Consider the following 11,785-nt stretch of genomic DNA (forward strand, 5'->3'; position numbering starts at 1 on the left):
TGTTTTTGTTTTTGTTTTTGTTTTCAGTCTGCCTTGAATGCATCATTACACTTCAGCATTATGCTGCTTATGAATTTCAGTCAGGAGTATCAAGGGATTTTGTGGGAGGGGGAGGGATATCTTGACTTGGACTTCTACCATTATATGTTTGGCTATTACCATGATAATTGCCCTTTTGCCCTATGAGCATTACAGATACAAAATATTGAACATGGGGAGGAATGCATGAGCCTAGATGGCAGTACTAGACATGAATCACTACTGGGGACATGCATGTTGCTCTCTAGAAAACCATACCATCAAGTGCCTGCATCAGGGGGAACAAGGGACTCATTAAATTTGGTATGTCACAGATGTGCATTTAGTGACAAGCATGTACTTGGCAGCAGATTGAGGCTGATTTTTACATTGTGCTGTGCTTCCAGGTCACAACTTGCCCAATATGTAGGGGAGACAAGGCAGAAGAGAAACGCTTGACTCCACCATTCCTATTTCCACAAAATCACAGGTTGCTTTCCTCCACTTTTTGCAGTTGCAGGTACAGATATCTTTCAATGTACATGTAAGGAGTATAAACTTCTGTGAGTAGTTAGGGACAAGACAAGACAAGCACCTGAGGGCCATGATGTACTAGCTGAAATGATCTAGTTGGGGATGGTCCTGCTTTGAGCAGAGAGTTGGACTAGATCAGCATTTCTCAACCCAAGGATCATGACCCAAAAGTGGATTGCAAGAATATATGAAAGGGTCATGAACAAACTTTTAAAAATGGAACAAGAAACTTTAAAAATGGATTCTTCCTTAAAGGAGAAAAACATGGGAAATGGTGGCTTTTCCCTTGCAGGCTGGAACTCTGACAGCCTGCAAGGGGCTGCTTGGCCACCCCCCACCCCCCAATGTCCCACACACTGCGGGGCTAGGACCTGGGACGGGGCAGTGAGTTGGGAGTGAGGGGCACTGTATTGCAACTGACCATCGATGTTTACAAATGGGTCCTGGTACAGAAAAAGGTTGAGAATCACTGGACTAGATGAATGGACCTCTAGAGGTCATCCAATCCTGATTTTTTTTTTTTTTCCCCCTCCCCACCATGATTCTGTGTAGTAATCAATGATGAAAACAAAACTAGAGGAATTGGGGACCAGTCTCTCTACTGTTGGGAGTACTATTCTCTGGAGGCTTAATATATCAACATCTCTGTAAGATGGGCAGCTACAACTGAAAGCCTGATGAACAAGTTCTGTTTTTTGGGGTTTTGTTCTTGTTTGTTTGTTTGTTTGTTTGTTTGTTTGTTTTTAATCCAGTGTGTGCACCGCTCATTGTTCACATGTTTCTCAGGACACGCTCTTCAAGGAATTACTATACAATAAACTACTTCCTGTTCATCAGCTTGCTTGTAGGTGTGCTGGCTGCCACTCATGCAAATTGCCTCATCACACATGCACAAGCCTCAACCCGCTACGTTTTAGACTCTCAAGAGATTTCCATGCTTTTTTCTCAGTGGTTGCACTGGGGACAGCAGCTTTGTCTACAGGCAGATACCTAGGAGACAATGAATTGGAGCATTTACAGAACACCCTAGCTATTTCTTTTCCCTTGTTGCTGCATTCTATATGTGGATTTGGGTGATGGACAGCTGTCATTGAAGCAGGCCAGTCTGGGCTCCTTCCCCAGCTGACTTCTTACTAACAAAGTTATTATAGAGGCTGCTAAATTGCTGTCAGCGCAACAACCAAGACTCGAGGCCAATGTGAGCAGTAATGGTAAACTACAGCCAGACTCAAGCAATCATCCCCATGCAAATCAGCACAAAGAAAAGATGCCTTACTTGTCAAATCCAGGTTCCTGGATTTGACTAAGTTAATTGAACTTATTGAAATGATTGGCATACCTCATTTTTGCCAACTTGCAGGAACAAAATTAGTGGGTAGGGAGCTAGATGCATTATGAATCCTTCCAACTGTAGCTCAGGGATCTGGTTTCATCCTATATTTATAACATTAAATGGATTCACCATAAAATTTGCAGCTTTCATGAAATCTGCAAATTAATTCACTAAAACTCAAAAAGTCACCATTCATTCATTCTTGGCTGATTTACATAATTCCAATAATGTAATTGTGCCTTGATTGGATAGCTTAAATAGTCATGGTGCTGATTGTTAATTTTACATTTATTCACAGTTTCCCCCCTCCCTTTTTCTTTTAAAGTGTGTGTTTAAGCTTAATCTGCTTCTTTAATGAGAACCAGGCTCATACTGTATTAGGCACTGTTTAAAGGCATATGACAAGGCTAAGCTCTTTGGGGTATCAATACAGGAAATTATTAAAACAGGTAGTAAGGCACAGTGACTGAAGTGACCTAGTGATCTGACATCCTAGTAGTAGAGTCTGGAATGTAACCCACATTTCCTTGTTTCCAGTCCAGTGCACTATCTGCCAAATCACACACTCTCTCTCTCTCGGTATATTTGTGAAAGGTAGCACTTGAATCTATACTTTAATCAATTTGTATACAATACTCATTAAGTTTAGTTTTGAATTTCAGTGAATTAGTCACCACCTTTCTTGCTTATCTCTACTTGCCAAAAGGTAGAATGATCATCAGAAGACTCTTCAGTGGCCTGTGAGGTGAACTAAAAGGCTTAGTCTAGTTTTTAGTGGAGTGATGTACTGCATTTAGCCTTCTTGCAATTACATTCAGCTGACAGGATGGTGAGAATAGGTGTAGCACAAGTACAGTTCTGTCGCACATGCTTCAAACTGAACCTGGAAGACATGCACATCAATAAGGTGGCAAGAAACTGTTGTCCATTAAGATGAGGCCCTACCATGAATAACCAAGGAAGAACTATATGCTCAGTCCAGCATCTTTTAGGAACTCTAGACTAAGCTGAAGCCACAAACTCAAACTCATGTGTTACCACAGATTTCCACCTGTTACTTGTTTCCTTCAGTAATATGCTTATAGGTTCTAACAAAAGATGGTGGGGAAGTGTCTTATCAAGTTGTTTGCACTAATATTTTCAAATTGGGAAGTTGTTTACAAACTTAGTTTAAGCCTTGCATAACATGTAAACACAACCCCCCCCTTTCCCCCCCCCCATCAAACAGTTTTATTATTGACAGAACAAGAAGCGATGGTCTCAAGTTGCAGCAGGGGAAGTTTAGGTTAGAAGTTAGGAAAAACTTCCTCACAAGGAAGGTAGTAAAGCACTGGAACAGGTTACCCAGAGAAGTTGTGGAATCTCCAGCCTTGGAGGTTTTTAACAGGCAGGTAGGAAAAGCTGGGATGATATAGTTGGAGGTTTGAGCAGGGGGTTGGACTAGATGACCTCTTGAGGTCCCTTCCAACCCTAATTTTCTATGATTTAATAATGCTTATTGATGTTTTAGTCTTTGGGGGGAGAGGGATGTGCTACCTTTTTCTTTAATAACTGAAATGTGTTCCAGCTCCTATCTGTATTTTGTTCTCCAGTGCAGGTCATTCCTCTCTGATGTTGTTTAATTTACGAATGTTGAAAGTCTCTCAAGTCAGCTGAGATACCTGCTGCTATAATAGTATCTATTTATTTTTTGAATTGCCCAGTAAAAACATGTCATTTTGTAATTTGGTTGCACCAACAAATGCCTTTGTGCTGCCCAGTAAACCACAGCCAAAATATTTGATATGACCCTTGGCACAAATGGATCAGTTTTCCTTGGTATCCATTTCAATGCTTTTGGCAAATTTTATCGAGGGGAATTTAATGATCTGCAAATGCAGAATCGGGCATGAGCTTGCAAACTGTACAGGTTTTGCCTAGGCAGGTTCCTTATTCTAATTCTTCTCAAGTTAGTTGTTGGGTAAGTGCATGGATTCTGGGGGATATCTTGATCCATCATTTGTCAGCTTGTATTCCTAAACTTGCTAAAGCCAGATTTTAGTTTCCTTATGCACTTGCACTTCTTTGTAGCTTGGGTACAGATAAATATTACAGTATAGAAAGTAGGAGAAACCAATGTTCCTGGTAGGGCTATGTGGAAAATATTAAAAAGTCCAAGTAAATAGAAACGTGCCTTCTCCCTCTCAACCCCTCGCCTGCCCCCCCCCCCCAAACAAACAAACAAAAACCCCAAAAGACTCATGAGACTTGTGAGTGATAGTAAGAGAAGTGGAATGTGCATTAAGAAAAGGAGCATGTGCTACTATGCTGCTCCTCGGAAAGAGCAAAATAAATAAGCACATTTGGATCTTACAGCATTGAGCTTCATAGCTGGAAGGCACTGGAAAGAGTGCCACACAACTGGCTTGGATCCGTGTGCTGGAGGGTCCAGATAATAAGGATCCTTTGGCCATATATTTTTTTTTTTTTTTTTTTTTGTCAGAAGATTGAGTAATGAAGAGTGATCAATCTCTATTGAAGGGGCAAGCAATTATTTCGGGCGGGGGGCTGTTTACCCAGTTCTGACAGGCTGTCGAGGGCTGCATGAGTAGCTCTGCCCCTTGGCAGGTGCACTGCCACCTGGTCACCATCTTGGGACCAAAGACATTGGGATTGGTCCCAAGACATTGGGACATTGATCCCATGTCCACAGGGCCAGAACTGGTGGGGTCCAAAGTGGGGCACGGGCTGGCAAGGTTCTGTGGAGCTGAGCTGGGCTTGGGTTCCCTGGGGAGCTAGGAACTGCCAGTCTGCCCAGCAGGGAGAGTGGGGAGCTGGCCTGGCTCCATAGAGACCTGGGACCCTGTGCTCCTGCCACCCTGCTCTGGTTCCTGCCAGCACTGGCCTCCCGGACACTGGTGAGGGCCCCGTGTTCCTGCTGGCCCCCCAGCCCTGTGGTACAGACAGGGGGCAGCCCACAACCCTGACCCTTTGCCTGCCAGCAGGGAAGAAGCTGGTGCTGAGCACAGGGAAAAGTGGCCCCTCACCTGCCCCGTGAACAGCGCTCCCTGCTGCAGCCACTCGCAGCCCCTGCAGGCTGCAAGCAGCTACAGCACAGGGCACTGGCCATGGGGCAAGTGAAGGGCTGATTTTTCCTCATGCTCAGCACCAGCTTGCAACCCACCCCTGCTGCTGTCCTGGGCTCTGTGCCAGCTCTGGGTTCACCTATCGGGGCTCCATATGGTGCCAGCAGCTGTGGTCCCCCCCACATGCCATGCTGGGCAGTGTTGGCTGCTGCTGCCCACCCAGAGCTCACATGCTGGGCAGCATAAAGGAAGTGGTGGCACACACTGCCTGTGTCTGTCATTTTTGATGGGAACCAAGGGCAGAGAAATATTCATTTTCCAAATTTTTGGGGGGTCTTGTGGGCTCGCTAGAATGGCCTCATGGGCTGGATGTGGCCCGCAGGCTGTATTTTGCCCACCCCTGCTCCATTGTTTTGTGAAGGAACACACAAAGGAGAAATAATCAAAGTGGAAGAGATCATAACCCATATGCTTGGCAGAGTTGGGAGCAATGCCTTTTTTAATGTTGTTCATATGTTTTTATTTAGGACACTACTTTTGGTTGCTTATCACTTTGCCAAAGAAACTGAGGCTGAGATTTCCAGGTTGAAGTTTTATAAGTTTTGAAAAAGTTGGGCAAGCCACTTCAGAGAAACGCATTGCTTTTTCCATTGTAAAAGTTTTCAAATGGTTTCAGTGATACTCTACCATCCAGCTGCTTTGGAACACAGACCTGATTTTGTCACATGCATATCTGTATCTTACAAGTGCAAAAATGAAACTCCATACAGAACAACAAAATAGATATAATCAGCTGTTAAGAGATTGCAGACTACTGGTTATTCAAAACAGAGCAGGTGAGAAATACTACAGCAGAGTTCTTGCATGCATATAGGCATAAGTAGGTCAAACTAGTATTTACAAAACCTTTTTGGGCTCCTATACAAGTGTAAGGAGGCTGCTCCTATACACAGTAATTGCAGCACATCGGAGCAAACTCAATTATTCAAGTCTGCTGGAGTGTAGCAATCACTGTGCTCCAGCAGACTCCAGCATTGCACACATCTGTGTCCCTCACTGGAAAATAGTGGCAGGGCTTGTGGCAGAAGGCCACCTCTGTTTTCTCCCCAAAAACTCTGCTCTGTTATAATTTGGTTAGGATGGGCCTAGCAGAAGATACACATCTTACCCTATCTCTTTAGGTAACTTCAGCTGGATACATTCTTGAGGGAGGCAGGAAACCTGCTCCCTCTGCCTACATGACTGACATCACATACCTGGGTGAGGGGTTGAGTTCCCTGGGGAGCTAGGAACTGCCAGTCTGCCCAGCAACTAGTAATGCATTTTAAATTGGGTGGCTGACAGCCAACAGGTGCTGGCCTCCATTGGACCAGGTAAATGAGGTCATAAGGGCTATATAAGTTAAGGACTGCCCAGGAGGAGGGGGCAGCAGCCACAAGGAGGGGAGAGCAAGAGAGAGCGAGCTGGACCATCTGAAACTTGATCATGAGTTTTGCGAGAGAGAGCAAGGAACTGCCTGCCTCCAGAGGGCATCTTTACCTGCCTCTGGATGATGCTTGTAAGTAAGCTACCTGAGCTCTAACTAGATATATAGCTTGCAGTAACTCGGATGTGTGATCAAAGGCTACCCAGCCATGCCACTTTGCTCTATGGGATTTCTTGGATATTGCTGTATCATGTACCCTATTCCAAACCTACCCCTTGTAACCAATAAAGTTCTCCTTTGTACCTAGCATGGGAGAATTATTGGGTGTGGGTCTAGATTATGCCTTGGGGTCCCCTTGGTTTGGCTGACTAAGGGAGACCACTACTTGTGCTTCTGACTGACTGAAGCACCCCCAAGTGTTTGAAGCGAGTCAAGTACTCTCAAGGGCTACTAGGCCTGTGTTACCCAGGGGACACAGAGCCAGAATCAAACCCAGGCCTGGGTGGTCACAGTCTTTTACCCCAGGCTAGTGGGTGTGCTCCAGGAAGGGGGTCAGCCAGACATGAGGCGCCCCCAGGGAGGCACTCGGAGCCTGGAAGGTGGTCGGGCTCAGTGAGGTGGGTGGCTCAACACAGGAGCACCCCCTACTGGCCCACCGCAGAGCTCTGTGAACTAAAGCTCATCAATTTGACTTTAGTTCAAAGTGCCCTGCCACCATTTTTCAGCACAGGGACACTGATGCACCTGATGCTCTGGGCACTTTTTAATTAGTGTGGCTCTTGGAGTTAAGTTAATTTAAAGCACTCTCCTCTTGTTTTCTTCCTCCAACCACTCCCACTGCCTCCCAGAGCAAGTCTGTAAATGCCCTTTGAGTCTAGAAGCCTGGCAGACTCGGCAATGAGGCCACAACTACCAAGATTCATGAGCACATTTTTCTTCTTTCCACTGCATCCTAAGCTTTCTTATATGTGGAGCCATGGAGTGTTGGACTGATCTGTTTTCCTACCACCATTTTCTACTATAACTCCATAGTTTCAATGAGTCTTTTCATGCTGTAACGAGACAAGCAGGTCCTCCATAGTTTTGGAAATTTAGAAATTTTTTGTGTGAGAAGCCTTGGAATACTGGGGAGAGTTACTCATAGGTTGTCCAGCACTTTTATGCCAACTCTTGTCCTCAGTCAGTGAAACCCTAAAACAAGATACAATTCCTGTAGGTCCCTTGGACTGAAAACTGACATCCTTTTTGTTACAGCATCAGCTGTACTAGGATGTCATGGTATAACTGATCCTGTTGATCAGAAGCAGCATCTGTTTGTGGCATTAAAGCATTACCTTTTAGTTTTTTCTGCACTGACATGTTGGCAAAGTGCACAGCTTTTAGATTAGTGTGATGCACAGCTTGTGTCTTCAGAGAGATCAAAAATACCAAAGTAATGAGTTCAATATAAATAGCAAAGAAGTGAGTTGACTGACCCAATCCTAGGTTAGCAGGAAGCAGTGAGATGAATGCTGTTTAAATGTCTGCTTGTGTGAGGGTCAGGGTTTGGGGACCTTTGGAGGTCCCTACCCCACCAGATCCTAGAATCTTTAAGGTGTGACAGCTAAGCCGTGCACTGAAGTCACAGTACACTATGAGCTGTGGTAGCAGAGCAAAGACAAATGGCCTCAGCATTTCTGTGACCCCATACTGAGGGTGACAGTGCACCAGAAGTACAGCTAGTATTTCTTACAAAATGAACAGTGATAGGTTTGGCTCTTAGACAAGTTCTGTAAAGATGGGGGAGGGAATATTAAGAAAATCACCATAATCATGCACCTCAGAGCTTTTGTCCTAACATATAAAAGCTCTTGCTGGGAAAAGCTGGTTGTTTGGGTTTTTAAATGAAATCAGAAGATGGATATCAGTAGGCAAGCAGTTGGAACTGACAGCAACATGGTAAATGCAGCCTGCTCTTGTGACTTGTTTATAGTATGATTGGACCTGCACAGCCTGGTTAGTATGTTACTAACCAATAGAGTAGTCTGCCCGATGGGAAGAATTTCAGATTTAAAATCAGCTTATGGTATATGGCAATGAGTCCGAAGAACTTGAGCAGTGAACCATTCACTTGCTTTTAGGCTAGGGACAGACATTACGCACAAGCTGGTTTAAGCGATCAGAAATTGGTTTAAATCTGTAACAGAACAGATGTTCATTGCACATAAACTGGCTTGAAAATGGCTGAAACTGGTTTGAGATGAACCTGGTTGAATGTGTTATCAGACTTAACTGATTTGGGTCAAACTGGTTTATGCGGTGTCTGTCCCAGACCCCTTCCTGGTTTAAGTTAAACCAGAGTCCCTCAGAATCCCAGATGCCTTGCAGCATTGAGCAGGGCTCTGCTTTCTGCTCCACAGCAGGGCTGGCCCCTTCCTTCTGCTCCCTGGCTGCAGATCCAGCAGAGACTGGAGGTATGAGGCATCTGGCTGCCTTACTTCCCCTGCCCCCCTCCCCTCTCCCTTGCACAGACGCCTCTCAGCATCAGCTAGCATATCACATGCTGGCTATGGTCCTTGCTGTAGGAGATGGGGCAAAGGCAGACTGGACAGTGTTGGTATAGGGCTCTTTGGAGCTAATCAACAGATAACTGGTAATGTCATTGTCATCCTCCCCCTCCCCCTTCCCCCTGTTTTTCCAACTACCTTGGAAAAAGTAGTTTCAGAAGAGCTTGAACTAATGAAAAATCCTCTTGTTTTGTTGATGGGGTGATTAAATGCTGTGTAACTTCCTGCTGCATAAGTAAATGCTGTGTAAATTCCTGCTGGCTCCCTTGCTGACCAGTGCGGTGGGAGGGAACCCTAATCAGAGCATCCTGCCAGGGCCTGGCCATGCCTCCCCTCAGATCAGCACTGTAGAAGGGAAGGGGGGGCTGCTCTAGCACCCCCTGGCTTCTAGCTTGTGCCACTGCAAGCATGTGCCTGCATTTTTTCAGTCCAGAGGAGAAGTCTGTCCAGTTACAAACTGATTCAGCCTATGCAGGTTAGACTAACTGGCAAAGATCGAATCAGTTCAGGCTCATGCTTTTTTGAATGTCTATCCCTAGTCTTAAAGCTTAGTTTTAATTTAGTCTTACAGAAAAAGTAGAGTCCGACTGAGGGTTGGTATGGTTTTAGGCTTCATAAGCAAATACTGAATTGACCTTTAATACCACAGGAAGACAAAAATTAATCATGAATTGCACTTGGTTTGTATTCCATGTATGTCAGGGGCATGTTGGCCGGAAGTAAATGGATGCAAAGCAGGCTTTTGGCTGAAAATTAGAAGAAGGTTTTTGAGTACCAGAGGAACCTCATGGTTCTAGAACACTTCCACTACAAGCAGAAATTCTAAGTAGCTTTAAAAGGAAGCTTTTTTTTTTTTTTTTTTTTTTTTTTTTAAAGCTTATAAATGGAATTACTGTGTGATTTATAGTAGGATGCTTACAGTTCTAAAGCCCATATTCCTATATAGCAATGTGCATGACACCTCAAATGTTGAGCTTTCTGGAGGGGAAAATGAACAGGAAGTTCATCTGTACATGCATGTATACCAACTCTTTAACTAGTTTAAGAAAAGAGTTATTTTTCACCTACTACACGCACAGTACAGGGAAAACACTGAGTCTATAAATGAGCTACTAACTTGAGCTGCTAGTGCTATGTCTTTACACTATTCATGATCCTTCTGAGTGGACTAAGCAGTACCAGCGGAACTTCTGTTTCTGGATCTATTCTTGGGCAGTAATTCAATGGTGAATGGTTGAATCATTTTGAAAAGAGAAAAAACATTGTGCAAGCCATTAGTTTAAAAATAAAGTCCTAACAGTAGGACAGAAAGATATGTATAGTATTAACATAACCCTGCCTTAAGGAAAGCATGGTTGGTTTGCTGAATTAAGCCACCAAAGGCTTTATAAGAATGTTAAGTCTGTGTCATTGTGTTATGCAACATGTTATATAATTCTTGAAGGTTACAGTTGTGTGGTACAAATGCAGGGTAACCAAAGAAACAAGATGACTTGGATGCACACAGTTCCCTTTTATAAAGCTTGATTTTTAAATTAGCACTATGATATGTAAAAGATTCAGCAGCATCCAAGTTTGCTTACCACTATGAAGAAACACCAAGGAAACAGACTTCTGGTTTAATGAGGAATGAGTGATTAAACCTGGAGTGTGGCTGTCAGTTTTCTCTAGTATGTGTCACTTCATGGTGAGAGTCTTGGCAAGTCAGCGAGACATTTTTAGTTTATGAGAGTGACACAAACACATTTAGCTTAATGCAGATGGCATTTTGCAGGTCCTTGCCACCCAGGAACTAGGTGATTTCACAAGTTCAGTAGTTGCTCAGAACTCTGAGCAGGACTTGGACTTCCATGCTGCAGAGTCTAGGGTTTCATGCTGCCCCACATGCCAGACAATGCTTTATTAGTTTGGCACCATTTGAGTAGACTTAGGAAATAAATCCACCTCCTCACTATTTGTCTTTCCTCCTGTGTTTGGATGTAATTGTAGGTAGTCAAGATAAAAAGCAGTAGTGCTCAAAAGCTGGAAGTTAGCCAGGGGGTGTTGTGGGATTGCTGCAAAGCACTCCATGTACTTGTGGTCACCAGCACCTATGTGAGTTGTGAAAACATTGCAGATTTGAGCAAACTAGGAGGAGGCTTGAACTCGGGCCCCAAAAATTGATAGAGATTCTGGGATATGGAAAGGGATTTTTAGCAAAGAGTGTATGGGCTTCAGGGTGGTCTTAACTAGCAATGTAGACATACCTCAAGATGCTCAGGCTAACTCCCTTGAAGGTGATTTAAGAGCATGGTTGCAGTAGCCTTTATCATGCAGTGAGTAAGACTACAGTGATTTGTAGCTTGTGAGGCTATCTCTTTATTACTTTGTTCCTCTACCACAATGCCCCACATTTGCATATTTCTTTCTCAGCTTTTTCACTCTGTTTCAATTGACCCTTAAACTGCAAATTCTCAAGCAGGCTTGTGTTCATGCTGCACAATAGGACAGTGGAGTCTTAAACCCCAGTTGTCTTTGTGGCAGGCCAGTAGGAGGTGCTCCTGTGTTGAGCCACCCACCTCACTGCACCCAACCACCTTCCAGGCTTCGAGTGTCTCCCTGGGGGTGCCTCAATTCTGGTCGACCCCCTTCCTCCAGAGGCACCTCACTTCTGGCCTACCCCCATTCCTGGAGCACACCTGCTAGCCTGGGGGTATGGGGGGTAGAGCTGCCACCACCCAGGGATGGTCTTGAATCTGGTTCTGCGCCCCCATGGAAACACAGGCCTAGTAGCCCTCAAGGGTACTTGACTCATTTCAAGCACTTAGGGTGCTTCCCTCAGTTGGAAGCACAAGTAGTGGTCTCCCTTAGTCAGCCAAACCAA

Source organism: Crocodylus porosus, unplaced genomic scaffold (genome assembly GCF_001723895.1).
Source record: "Crocodylus porosus isolate Cpor-Errol unplaced genomic scaffold, CroPor_comp1, whole genome shotgun sequence".
Taxonomy (NCBI): Eukaryota; Metazoa; Chordata; order Crocodylia; family Crocodylidae; genus Crocodylus; species Crocodylus porosus.